Below are 14,972 nucleotides of genomic sequence, written 5' to 3' on the forward strand. Positions count from 1 at the left end.
TAGAATCTCAGGAAGTATTCTAAGTGTGAGATTAAATAATGAGTCTGGATATTTTGGCAATTGCTAGGCAAATCAGAAAATTAAATTAACTGCTCTTTCAATATCCATTAAACTGTTAATATTTCCAAAGAGGCACTTTTCAGTTTTTCAGCAAGCCTAAATAAACAAGTTTTCAGATACAAATTCTTGAAAAAGATTTGTTAGGTCCTTTTGCATCTTATGGCCTCATATAACCCATTTATCGCCAAGAAATGGAATTATAAAACCAATCACTTTAACTGAGTAAATCAGTTTTTGTAGACATCATCCTTATAATGCTGATTCTTGTTTGCTATGTCTAACTGTGTGAAAATAAAATAATTATTAAAATTTTAGTTTAAGTATATAAAAGCATATAAATCACTTGAAGGAATGCAATATGTTGAGAATTAATTATATATTTGTGCATCGTGTTACAAGCATTTTCAGGATTTTTGTTTGTTTGTTTAGGGCATTTAATGTATTTCCAAGTAAAAAATTTTTAAAGATGTAGGTAAATTAACAATCTATTATTTTCTGATGTCTTAGTTTTGTGTAATACTTGGAAAGCCTTTTCCATCTAAAGTCATTATATACACAAGAAAAGCTCCTGTCTATTCTCCTAGAACCCAAGAATAGGGTATCTTTTCTGTTTTGCTGTTTACATCTCTGTCTCTGACCCATCTGGATGTCATTTTATATAAGGACTGGAGTAGGTGTAAACTTTGCCTTTTTTCCTGATGAGTACCTTGTTGTCCCCATAACATATTTTGAATAATCTGCTCCCCACTCCACATTCAATGTCATGTCTTTATATCTGGGTATGTTTATTAATTCTTTAATAAAGTTATATATCATTGACCTGTCTACACAATTTAATTACACTGACTTATTCTATGACTTTATTATATGATTATTACCTTCGTGGGGATTATATTTCCTAATCATTAACTATTTTACGTGTAAAATCCACTTTTCAAATTTAACATCAGTTGGCATTAAAGAACATCTTTCTGTGTCAATGAATATTGAAATACATCATTACTTGTATGCGTAAAGTACAAAGAGCATGTATGTATATGAGTCCACATTGCAACATCAGAAGAGTGAAATTGGAACTGAATGTTAGAAACATATTCTGCAATAACTTATACCCTAAATGTTAGCACAGAGTATCTGCAGGTTATAGATTGGTAGTAGAATGGGTATACTTATTTTTTTTTGTTTTCTGTTTTTTCTTTATTTTCCAAGTTATTTGTTGATTATTTGAACATATGATTCATTTTTTAATTTTTTAAAAATGCTTTTTCTCCTCTTCTTAAAAATCTCTATTGATCCTATTTACCTCAGTAAAAAATATAAGATTTCTGAATGTGACATTTTAAAAAATGTCCTTAACCATCTAACCACAAAATACCTCTTTACAAATGCAGATATTTTTCACATTGACTTGAATATCCCATATTCTTCTATATCTTTTGTTCTGACAGTTTCTTTTCTCCTCTGTGAAACTTTTCTGTAGTTTTACAAACAGTTTGCTTCCCTTTTTTCTATACTCAAAGAATTTTGTTTATAACTCTATCAGATCACACATTATGTTGTGTAATATAGCTTTTCCGATCCATGACTATTCTCTGCAGTACACTGAGCTCCCCAGGGCAGAGCCTTCTATAATTCTTTTCTGTATCCCCATCAGTGCACTCAACTACTAAGAAGCAGTCAATGTTTGTTGAATAAATTAATGAATGAATGAGATCAAACCAGGATGCAGGTAGTTTTAATATGAGGTCTACAGATTGTACTATAGTGATAAAAAAAAAAGTCATGAAATAATGAATACAAATTTTAAAATTTTATTTAGCACAATTAGACAATTTTGTAAATATCATTGATTTTTATTCCCCTGTAATTTTAAAACACAAAGAGAATGCCAAACCATGAGGGGGAAATGGCAGCATTCATTAATTCATTCATTTATATGTTCAACAAACATGAATTGAATATGTAACAGAGATAAAGATGAAAAACTTAAAACACTGTCCTCAAGGGCTCACAATTTTCTATATGCTCAGAAAAACAATCAGCCTGTACAAGAATTTTGACCCAAATGTGCTATTAAGTAATTAGATGACTAGAGGCCAAATTTCAAGACCAGCCTGAACCAGCTTATTGTTTCTATTTCTTATCAAATTGCCTTATGTCATGAACTCGTCATCAGAAAAGAAAAATCTCTAGAATGCATTATATGCTTATCCTGCTCAAATCTAAATTCTTAAAGAATGTAGACAGTGTCTCCTTTCTCTACACCATTGTACCCGCAAACCTGTCAGACTTTCTGGTTCCTAAAAGTATTTGATAACCATTTATTGAATGAATAAGGAATGAACAAGTGAATGAACCGTACTCTCAGCATCATCAATTTTAGGACATACGTGCAAATTCTGTAATTATGTGTCAAATTATGGTACTCAATTAATAGGGAAGGAACGAAGATACAGAAAAAAGTAGTGAGTTAGAAAATAAATAGGGATGTGCATTATGTGTATTAAAGCACCAGTGCAACTCTGGAACTTGCTCACTCTTTGTATGGGCTCTGTGGTGCTACTTTGTTTGTGTGTTTAACTCATGGGTAAATTTGCCCTACTCAAGATAATTTGGTACCATGAAATACCATAATGACAAAGTTTAAATAATCTTTCGTACAATGACTTCTGCTCTTTAACAGCTTGAAAGAATGCTGCAAAAGATTTGTGAGACCAATTCTCTCACCTTGAGCTGAAGTGTACAGGCTGAGGTGGAGGGATGACACATCTTATGATTATTTGAAAATTATAAAATTGGCTTCTCAGGGCCAACTTTTATTGATTTCCTGTATAAAACAAACAGATACACATCTTAAGTTTTCTTTTCATGTAAGTAAATTTGAAACAAATTTCATTTACAAAATTGTAAGGATGAAAAGTTAAGCTTTGAGTCACCAAAAATATTCTTCAAAGGGAAGAGTCAAACTGAGAAGAATTTATGGGTCAGGAAAAGAAGCTTATTTCCTTAAATGCATTGCTCTAATGGTGTTCAACGTTTATTACTATGTGTATAATGTTACCATAGTTGATATCACATAATTATATTTTAGCTTTAGCTCTTTGAAATATAAAAACTATTAAAATATTATTTATAAGTATAATATTCTACTGGCTAATACATGTTCCCTATTTACTGTTTTATTAGAATGTATTAGTTATATGTTCATATCTATATTTAATTTATGCTTAAGCCTATGAGCGATATGGTCTAATATTCACTACTTCCTTAGAAATTGAATGTGTCTTGGTGATTGCAGACATAAGCACACTTGTACCAGACCTTCAGCTGTTTTGATAAATGGTACATTGCTTTTTTAAGATCAGCCAGGACAAGGCAGGTGACAAATGATTTCCATTAGCTTCAGAAGAATGGAAACAAAACAGATCAATACAAATGATTTGTAGCAAGTTTAGATCATAAATTTCCTTTTGCCCTCGTACATCATTTTAATATAGGGGCTTTTACTTTTCAGAACAGAGAAAAAAAGTCATTAGAGAATTGAAAATTCTAGTTACAGCAAACTGTCCCTGATTTAAGGTGAGACCATTTTAATGCACTATTAATTTTATCCAATGGAACATAACAATATTATTTTAAAATATGACAAACAATAAAAATGTTAATGAGCCATGTTCCAGAAATTAATTTCACCTGTAAGTTGTGTAAAAACCATAAAACGCTTAAGTCTACAAAGTTAGCTTTTTTGTTTCTATTTTAAGTTAAGACTTTTATTGGCTAAAATTTTGTCTGTAGTTCTATTGCTTAAGCATTTTCATTATAATTATTTTTTGTAGATAAACTTGTCTTCACTCCCTTGCTTCATATTCAAAAGATGTGTTTTAGATTCATGCATTATGTTTCAATAGTTGTAGAGAAAGGAAGGACAAGATGGGGGGAAAAGAGGAAGAGAAAGGGAAATAAAACAAGTCAAATTTTTAAAAAAGCATATTAAGCTTACTTATCCTTCTGCCTGAATGATTCCAAAATAAATAGCTTTCTTATACAGTTGTGCAAGAATTAGCAAAGATCCACAGAACCGCACCCAAGGGTTACTAAGGGATGCCTAACACTTAATAAAATTATTTATTTATATGACTTTGTGGACCCATAAAGAGATGAGCATAGAACTGTCAGTCATGCTAAATGCACCAAGAATAAAGTTCTGCTATACTCAAGGAAAATGAATGAAGACATTTACTGCACCTATGGGACTCCCCTTACTGATGTAATGAGCAAGTATTTTTCACCTCGGCACAAAAGATGAAGCTCAGACTCACCTCCTCTCCCTGAGAGATAGCAAGAGGTGAGTGGTCAGGATGCATGGTCCTGATCCAGCTGACATCTAGTGATTCCTGGACAAGGACAAAGGGGCAGTGTGCCTGCATCCGTAGTCTTTACCATAAGTCAGGTAACCTCCTCAAGATTATAAGAAACTCCTTTATAATTTAAATCACAAGGATACAGCACAAGAAGAAAGTCAGTTTGGGATGGTGATAGACAGGAAGAGAAACAAGCAGATACTACACTTGCTTTTGTGAGCCAAATAGCTTTAAGGAATCCAACCTTTTGGAGGGAGTTAGTGTGGGGGGGAGATGCTGAGAAGGACATGGGAGCAAGGTCAGGTCCAAGATGCTTCTATGTTCCCAAGATCAGATCTTAGAGAAAATTTTCAAGCTTCACCTGATATTTCTTAGTTTGAAATAATTTCTCTAGATTTTTAATATGGTTCATAGATGGAGCTCTAGAGGCAATCTGAATACCTGAGTTCCAATCCTGATTCCATTCTTTACTCTCTGTGTGAGTCTAAAGATCATTTAAATGGTCTAGTTTTCAGTTTCTTTATCTGTAAATTGAGCAAAATATTATCCACTTTATCCAAACCTTAATGCCTATAAGCATCTGGTTTCCAACCTGTCCTAATGAGGCCAAAGTGTACATACAGCAGTGTAGCATGAAACTAGAATGTATGGAGTCTAGATGCGGACCGCCTGGATTCAAATCCAGCTTTGCAACTTACTAGCTTTGTTAACTTGGGCAAATGATTTAAACTCTCTGTGACTCAGTTTCTTCTACTGTAAAATAGAGAAATAATCACGTATACCAATTAGGATTGGGGTGGGGAGTAAAGGAGTTAATAATGGAAAAGTGTTTATAACAGCACTTGGATCATGTTAAGTTTTAGCTGTTATTATTATTATTATCATTATTATGATATGTGTACGAAAATAGCAAAAACAATTTGAAACAGGAGTTGTAGACTTTGGGAGAGGGCAATAGAGGCTTAGAAGTCATGTAAAAAAGCTTTTTGCCAGGAGGCATACGTTGGCATTTGTTTCATTTGGATGAAACAAATCCATGGAAGCAGCATCTAGATAAAGAAATGATACATTATCAGCACATCAAAAAAATGACCATTTTTGTTCATTATCCTTGCTGTAAAATTATTCCACTATACCACCAAATACTACCACTTATTTATTCATTCTACTGTTGATGCATATTTAAGGTTCTATTTGTTGTTATTTACTATCACAAATGTTGCCACAATGGACATTTCTGTACACTGCTTTTTGATGAACGTATGTGTGCAATTTGTTCATTATATATCCAGGAGTGGAATTTCTGGGTCATTGTCTCTGTACATAATTGGCTACGGTAGATAATGTCAAAGATTATTACAAAGCTGTTGTACAAATTTAAATTCCCACCAAACTGTAGGACAATTTAAGTTATTCTACTTATTTGCCAAAATTTTACATTGTTAGAATTATAATTTTGGCCATTCTGGAGAGCATGTAAATGTTATTACAATATGGATTTATTTCTCATTTTCCTTGTTTAGTAATTAACTTGACACCTTTTCATATGCCTACTGACTCTTTAAATATTCTCTATTGTGAAATGCCTACTTTAGTCTTTTGTCCATTTTTACAATTAGATTGTTTGCTTCTCTTCTATTAGGTTTCTTCATCTTATTAACAGGGATTTTTGGTGATACCATCAATAATTTCTTAATATTAATGTAATACAATTTATACTTTGATGTAACTAAAGTGATGATTTTTTCTTATATTTAGTACTAATTGTGTACCTCAAGTTCATGAAGATATCTTATGCTTTATTCTAGTAGCTTTATTTTACCTTTCCCATTTATATCTAAAGTCCATTAGGAATTTATTTTTTATATGCACATGGTGCATGATAGGGTCAAGATTTATTTTTTCCCATATTAATATCCAAATGACCAAGCAACAATTATTGAAAATATCTGTTTTTAAAATGTACTACAGTGGCACCTTTCTCAAAAAGACTGAATATATGGGTCCACTTATGGACAATTTATTCTGTCCCATTGATCTATTTCTCTCTTCTTGTAAAAATACCATATTTTCTTAATTATTACAAATTTATAATAACCTTTGATATCTGATAGTGATGTCCCCCAGTTGTACTTTTTGCCTAGATTATCTCCACTATTCTTTGACTCACGATTGCTTTGGAATCTCTAAGTCAACTGGGAAAAATTGACATCTTAATAAATTAAGTCTTCCAGTCAACGAAATGTGGAATGTTCCTTCATTTATCTAAGCCTATTAAAAATTTTTCCGTTGACCTGACCACTTTTTATTATATTTATTCTAGGCAGTTGATGTTATTTTATGCTTTAAAATTGATTTTCTTCTCACTTATTACTGACATACAAAATAAAATAGATTTTATATTAATTTTTTATCCCGTGTTAACAAAATTTACTTATTAATTCAAATTCTATACCTACACCATTAAAAAATATTTTCTATCTATCCAATAATTCATTGGCACACAAAAACAAATTTAATCCCCTCTAATGACTATTTTCCTGTCATATTGAAAGGCTAAGACCTTCAGCACAATGTTGAACAGAAGTAATGATAGCAGGCATCCTCCTCCTCACACTCAGAGGGAAACATTTAAAAAGTTCACCATAGAAATTGTTTACTGTGGGCTTTTTAACTGATAGTTACTTCTTGTCAGATTAAGCACATTCCCTTATATTCACTGTTTGGTAAGATTTGGATTTTTAAATTATTAGTAGGAGTCAAATTTTATTAATTACTTTATCTGCATCTATTGAAATCATATATTTCTTTTTTTCTGTTAATGAGGTAAATTATACCTACTGATTACTATGTGTTTTTTTATTTGACTTATACTCATTTTTCTCTCCCTTTTTTTCTGTGTTTTTGATTAACCAAATATACACCATTATCTTACATTTTTTGCTTTATTAAATTTTAGGTAGCATATTTTTTAATATTCTTTTAGTATTTTTCCTAAAGATTACAGAATACACACTTACCTTTTCACAGTTTAATAAAATATATTACTTCTATTATTTAACTGACAATATGAGGACTTGAGAACATTTTATATCTTACTTTTTGTGTTGTAATTATTATATAACATTATATAATAATTATATTATAATTATAATATATTCTCTATATATTCTCTATATTTTATATATTCTATGTATAATTATATACTTTATATAATTATATAAAATTAATGTATAATTATATGTATATATCATACATTATATGTATTATTATATAATATTATATAATTATATATATTATATATTACTATATAATTATATTGCAATAATTATATAATTATTATAATTATATATAAATTATAAATTATATTATAATTAAATTATATAATTATATAATATATATTATATACATAATATACAATATATTGTAATCATATTATAATTATAATCATGATTATATATATTAATATATATAATTATAATAATTGCATGTAATATTAATATGTATTCCCTTTTATTTATACTTTAAATCATGTTATTATTATTAGAATAGTCAATAATTATTAATATATTACCCACATATTTACCCTTTCCATTATTCTTCATTCCTCTCAGAATTTGCAGTTTTTCCATATGAGATTATATCCCTTGGCCTGAATTATACTCTGTATTATTTCTTTTCATGTGAGGTTGCTGGTGATAAATCTGTTTTTGTTTATCTAAAAATGTTTCTTTCACCTTCATTTTAAAAGGATATTTCACTTCATTGCTGTTATTTGTATTGAATTCTGGTCATTGTGTATGCAAACTTGTAAAGGCTTTTGATAATGTTATCTTCCTTCAAAGAGGGGCCACACTGTCATCTGTAAAGCAAATAGAGTAAGGGGCTATAGTACAGTCATGTGATTTTTCTACATATGTTTAGGTTGCTGGGTACATTTTTCCAGCTTTATTGAGGTATAACTGAAAAATTAAAAGTACGTATATTTAAGGTGTACAATATAATGTTTTGATATATGTATATATTGTGAAATGATTGCCACAAGCAAGCTAATTAACAAATTAGCAAATTTCAAGTATACAATATAGTATTATGAATGATAGTCACCATTATATGTCCGGAACTTATCTTGTGTATATGAATCTTTGTACCCTTTGACAACATCTCCCCATTTCCCTCACCCTCTAGGCCTTGGCAACCACGATTCAATTCTCTGATTTTAAGAGTCTGACTAGGGCTTCCCTGTTGGTGCAGTGGTTGAGAGTCCGCCTGCTGATGCAGGGGACACGGGTTCGTGCCCCGGTTCAGGAAGATTCCACATGCTGTGGAGCAGCTGGGCCCGTGAGCCATGGCCACTGAGCCTGCACGTCCGGAGCCTGTGCTCCACAATGGGAGAGGCCACAACAGTGAGAGGCCTGCGTACCACAAGAAAAAAAAGAGTCTGACTTTTTTAGATTCCTCATATAAATGAGATAATGCAGTATTGTCTTTCTTTGTCTGGTTTACTCCACTAGACATATGGTTTTCCAGGATTATCCATGTTGTTGCAAACGGCAGGATATCCTTCTTTTTTATGACTGAATATATTCCATTGTATATAGATATATATGGTTGACCTGAAACAAACAGAATGCCAGATGTTTCTCCAGCAAAGATGGGTTTATTTGGGATTAGCAGAGAATTGCAACTGGGGGCTGCAGCCATGGTTAGCCATGTTCAAGTCCCCACATGTCAATGGGATAAGAATGCTCTTACAGAGAGGAAGAGGAATTTGGGAAGGCTATAGCAAACAAAGAGTCCATGGCTTTTCATTGTCTGAGTCCTTGCCAAGAAAGATGTCTTTCTTCTTTCTGTAGGGCTCTGCTATCATCGCAGGACGTGAGAACACCCCCTTCTGGTCTCCCAACTTTATTTAACTGAGTTTTCTGTTTAGTTATTTATTTTACAATATATACCATATATTCTTTATCCATTCATCTGTAACTAGACACTTAGGTTATTTCCATAACATGCCTATTGTAAATAATGCTGCAATGAACATGGGAGTAAAGCTATCTCTTTGAGAGACTGATTTTATTTCCTTTGGATATACACCTGGAAGTTGGATTGCTGGATCATATGGCAGTTCTATTTTTAATTTTTTGAAGAACCTCTGTACTGTTTTGTCTATACCATGATGTCTATACCAATGTATATTTCCATCAACAGCATACAAAGCCTCTCTTTTCTTCACACCCTCACCAACATTTGTTATCGCTTGTATTTTTGATGATAACCATTTTAACGGGTGTAAGGTGGTATCTCATCATGGTTTTTTTTTTGTATTTCCCTGAGGATTAGTGATGCTGAGCACCTTTTCATGTACGTGTTGGCCATTTGTGTATCTTTAGAGAAAGGTCTATTCAGCTCCTCTGCCCACTTTTAAAATTGGATTGTTTGGTTTTTCTACTGGTGAGTTATTTGAGTTCCTTATATATTTTGGATATTAACCACAAATATATGGGTTGAAAATATTTTCTACCATTTGTAGGTTGTCTCTGCACTCTGTTGATTGTTTCCCTTGCTGTATAAAAGGTTTTATTCATCCCACTTGTCTATTTTTGCTTTTGTTGTCTGTCCTTTGGGGTCACCGTCAAAAAACTATTGCCCAGACCAATGTCAAAAAGTGTTTTCCCTATGATTTCTTCTAGTAGCCTTATAGTTTCAGGTCTTATTTTTAAGTGCTTCATCCATTGAGGGGTGATTTTTGTATATAGTATGAGATAAGGAGGCAATTTCATTCTTTTTCATGTGTATATCCAGTTGTCCTAACACCATTTTGTGGCAAGAGTAGACACACTTGCCTTGCTCCTAATCTTAGAGGATAAAAATAGCTTTTCACCTTTGAGTATGATGTTAGCTGTGAGCTTGTCATATACAGCCTTTACTATGTTGAGTCACATACTTTCTATATGTAAATTGTTGAGAGTTTTTATCATGAAATAATACTGAATTTTGTCAAATGTTTTTCTGCATTTATTCAAATTTTATGATTATTATTCTTCGTTCTGTTAATGCAGTGTATAGCACTTACTGATTTGTGTATATTGAGCCATCTTTGCATCCCAGGGATAAATTCCACTTGATCATGGTGTGTGATTCTTTTAATGTGCTGTGGAATTGCTGTTTTGATGAAACCCTGTTTATTATTTTTTTCCCTCCCATACCTAGGGTTTAGTCTTCCAGGAATTCCAAGTACGATCTTGGATTGTTCATTGGGGATCCTCTTCTCAGCTCTACGAGATGGCCAATCTCATGCTTTTCAGAGGCTCATCTTGTTACCCTTCCACCTGGCACAATTTCATAATTCAGCAAATGTCTTGAAGAGAAATGAGGTATGTATTTGTGGCAGTTTATAAGATGTCTTTAAATATTTTTATACTCCTTTCCTTGAGAGATAAAATGTTTGTCCTGTCCTCTTGAATCTGGGTGGACTGTGACAGCTTCAGCTAACAGTGTGTGGCAGAGTGATGCTACCTGACTTTGAGACTAAGTCATACAACACCTTGCAACTTTGTTTGGTTCCATTGGGAAAAATCTGACTTCCTTGAGACTGTGATGCTGGAGCAAACTTGTATAGCTTCTTTGGTCACCATATTCAACTGAGTTCCCAGGTGACAGACAGCATTAACAGCCATGAGAATGAGCCATATTAGATTCTTACTTTACTCTAAATAGCAGATGAGTGTAGCTCATCTGACAACCGACTGCAAAACATATTAGTTAGTCCAGGCAGGAGCTGCCCAGCTGAAACTTTCTGGAACTCCAAGTGTGTAACTCCATAGCAAAATCAAATGGTCCATTGCGTGAAGGTGTTCAGTTTGGGGGATATTCATTATATAGAACAGTGTCAGCTCTGTCTTCTATTCCTACCATTTTTAGTCTTTTTATTCTTTTAATTGTTCTGCCTCCTACCTACATCTGTGACCTCATATCCAAGCTATTTATCTGGAATATAGGTTCATTACCTGGTAACCAGCATTGGCATATACCCTTAAAAAATGTAGCTGAACACTCGTTACCTTTCTAAGATACACTGCTCTGGAATCTTGGTCTCTAAAGCCTGGTTCCCATATTATTTATCTATTGCCTATAAGTAATTTTGTTTTGTTCCTTTTTGTTTTAAATGCTGTATGCCTTTCTAGTTGTTCTTAGTAGGAACATTACAGAAAACTACCCTTTCTTAATCAGAAGCAAAATTATTCTTTAAGTAATAGAGATTGGATTATAAAATCATCATTGACTCATTTATTACATCATATACTAGGGAACTGGAATTTGATACATACTTAAATTCAAAGGATTTTATCTTAATCATAAATTATTCAGAAGTGCTCTACTTCTTAAACTTTACTCTTCAATAACATTGCTTTCTAAAAGCCCCATCTTCTTTAAAAATCCTCATTCTAGAAATAACATTAAGCCATTCATCACCATCAAGACCCCCTCTGAATCTTCCCTTTCTCTTAGTTAGCTGATATTCTTCAAAATGAGAGCACTTCCTTTCCTGTGGAGCCAGAATTCCATGGGTGACCATCCATAGTACTTCCTTGACAGTATCTTTATCAGCGCTTTTCTGCAAATTCTCAACCTGGGATCCATCACATATTTTCTCTTTGCTCTTTAACTTGAAATTTCAAGTGAATTAGAGAAAAGCAACAACACATAAATTAGTACTAATGCAAATTTACAGTTCTGGGCCTGTATTTATAGGGCTGAACCTTCACTACTCCGCCTAAATTTTAGCTTTATATTTTCCATATAACGTTGGAGGTCCTAGACAGTGAAGTAAGTCAAGGGAAAAAGATACAGATATTGAAAAGGAAGAAACAAAATTTCACTTTTGTAAAATAATATGACTAAGTTAGTATAAAATTCAAGAGAACATTCATAATAATATTCAAATTAATATGACTTATTACAAGATAGTGGATAAAAGTAAACAAACCTACTTTTCATTAGTTTATTGCAATAGCATACAGTTGAAGATTAAATATTAAAAATACCATTTAAAATATTATCAAAATATAAAATATCTAGAAATAAAACAAAAATAACATACTACTATCTGAACAAACTAGGAAATATTATCTAGAGAAATTTAAAAGTATCTAAATCAATGAAGAGCTATGTTATGGTCAGGTTGGAAGCCTCATTTGTAAAAGATGTCAATTTTACCCAAATTATATATAGTTCAAAATTATAACACATTTTTGAAATTCTTGTCAAGATTACTTTATTTTTGAAAATCAAAGCCAAAATTAACCAAGGTTCATCTGAGGAAGAACAATTTGGTAAGGCTTGTTCTATAGATACAATTCCTTAATATAAAGTGACAGTATTCAGCATAGTATGGTATTGTTGGAAGGACAAAAATATAGGCCAATGGAATCAAATTCAGGTATCCAAAAGAGAACAGGTATATATAGACATGCAATTTAAGACAGTGGGAGTACTGCTAAGAAGTGGGGAAATACACACTTTTTAGTAAATGGTAATAAGATAATTGGGTATTCTTATCTGAAAAAAAAAAGAAAAGTTGAACCTCAACTCACATGGCTCAAAAATAATTTCCATGTGAATGTAGAACAAAATATGAAAAGCAAAACACTAAAGGGATCTAGAAATTAATAGGGATTAATATATTTATGACTTCAAGGTACATAAACATTTTAAACAGAACACAAAAATTCCTGAACATAAAGTTCATCAAAAGTAATATTTGGTCATAAAAATTGGGTAATAAAAAAGTGAGTTAAAGTCAGAATAAATATTGAATTGTATAACAAATTAAAAACTTGCAACCAGAAAATGTAAAGAACTAAGAATCAATAAAAGAAATATAAACATACCCTCCAAAAAGGTAATAGATTTGAATAAAGAGAAAATTTAAATATGTATTCAACAATTGAAAAGTTGTTCACTTTTATTAGTCATCAAGGAAAAGCAACTTAAAAGTCCAACGAATTGCAACCCAAAGAAGAGATAAAATTAAATTCCAGGTATTTGTGTTAGTGTAGGGAAACTCATACTATTGCTTTGAAGGAATGTAAATTCATAAAACTGCTTTGGAAAGCAGCTTGGTATTACCCGGTAATTTAAAGACATACACAACTCAGCAGTTCCACTCCTAGGCATATACACAGCAAGAATGCATTCGTATGTGAACTCAGAGATGTGCAAGAATATTTGTAGAAGCACTGATCATAAAGCCCTAACCTGGAAACTACCCAAATGCCCATTAGAAAGAAAACTGGTATATAAGTTGTGGTATATTCATATACAGAAATAATTTACAATAATCACAAGAAAATGGAACTACAGCTACACACAAAAATGTGGATTAATCTCTTAAGTATAGTATTGAACAAGAGAAGCCAGACCTCAAATAATATATAATGTGTAATTCCACTCACATAATGCTCAAAAGTAAACAAAACCACACTATTCCATTTAGGTATATATTCTTTTTTTTTTTTTTTTTTTTTTTTTTTTTGCGGTATGCGGGCTTCTCACTGTTGTGGCCTCTCCCGTTGTGGAGCACAGGCTCCGGTCGCCCAGGCTCAGCGGCCATGGCTCACAGGCCCAGCTGCTCCGCGGCATGTGGGATCTTCCCAGACCGGGGCACAAACCTGTGTCCCCCACATCGGCAGGCGGACTCTCAACCACTGCACCACCAGGGAAGCCCAATTTAGGTATATATTCTTAAGTACTAAGACTACAAAGAAAGTGAGGGGGTGATTACCTTTGAATTCAGGATAACAGTTGCCTTTAGAAAAAACGGAGTAATTTGTGACTGAGATGAGATTTTCATTGTACTCATAACATTTTATTTCTTGACCTTGACAGTGGGTATAGGGATTATCACTATATAATAATTTTTTAACTGTACTTTTCGATTTTATGCAATTTTCAGCTTATATTTTTAATTCAGTATTAAAAGGGTTTAAAATACTGTCAACAACTCATTTCCTTTATATTTGCATCTTTTCCTTCATCAACTCTGCCAATTTAGTTTATTAAAATATGAGTAAATTTAATTAGAGGAGTAGGCACAACAAGAAGCTATTAAAGAGATGCCGTGGAAACTCCATATGGAAAAGGAAATGTCATGATGAATAACTCGCTGCTGTTTCAGTTGAGGGAAGTCATGTTTAACTAGCCTTCTGGAATTATTTGAAAATATTACATCCATAATAGATGATAGAAATTCAATGATGTAGTACTCTTGTATTTTTCTCCAGGCAAGTAGCCATGTTACACATGAGAGATTAATGACTACAGTAACGAGTTATTGAATTAGAGGTTAGAAATAGTGCTCGATAGAAAACTGACAGCAGCATTCCTTTTACTCACAGTCTAATGCCATAAAAACCTTCCTCCAATGTCTTTTTCAGGAATATCCTAATTATAAAAGGCCATTCATCTTTCTGGAACTGCTGAGACTTTGAGGACTGAAGGAATCAAGGAAGCCAAGGTTCATCTAAACTTCTACCTACAGGGCCACCCATT

This window comes from Hyperoodon ampullatus (genome assembly GCF_949752795.1).
Source record: "Hyperoodon ampullatus genome assembly, chromosome: 1".
NCBI lineage: Eukaryota > Metazoa > Chordata > Mammalia > Artiodactyla > Ziphiidae > Hyperoodon > Hyperoodon ampullatus.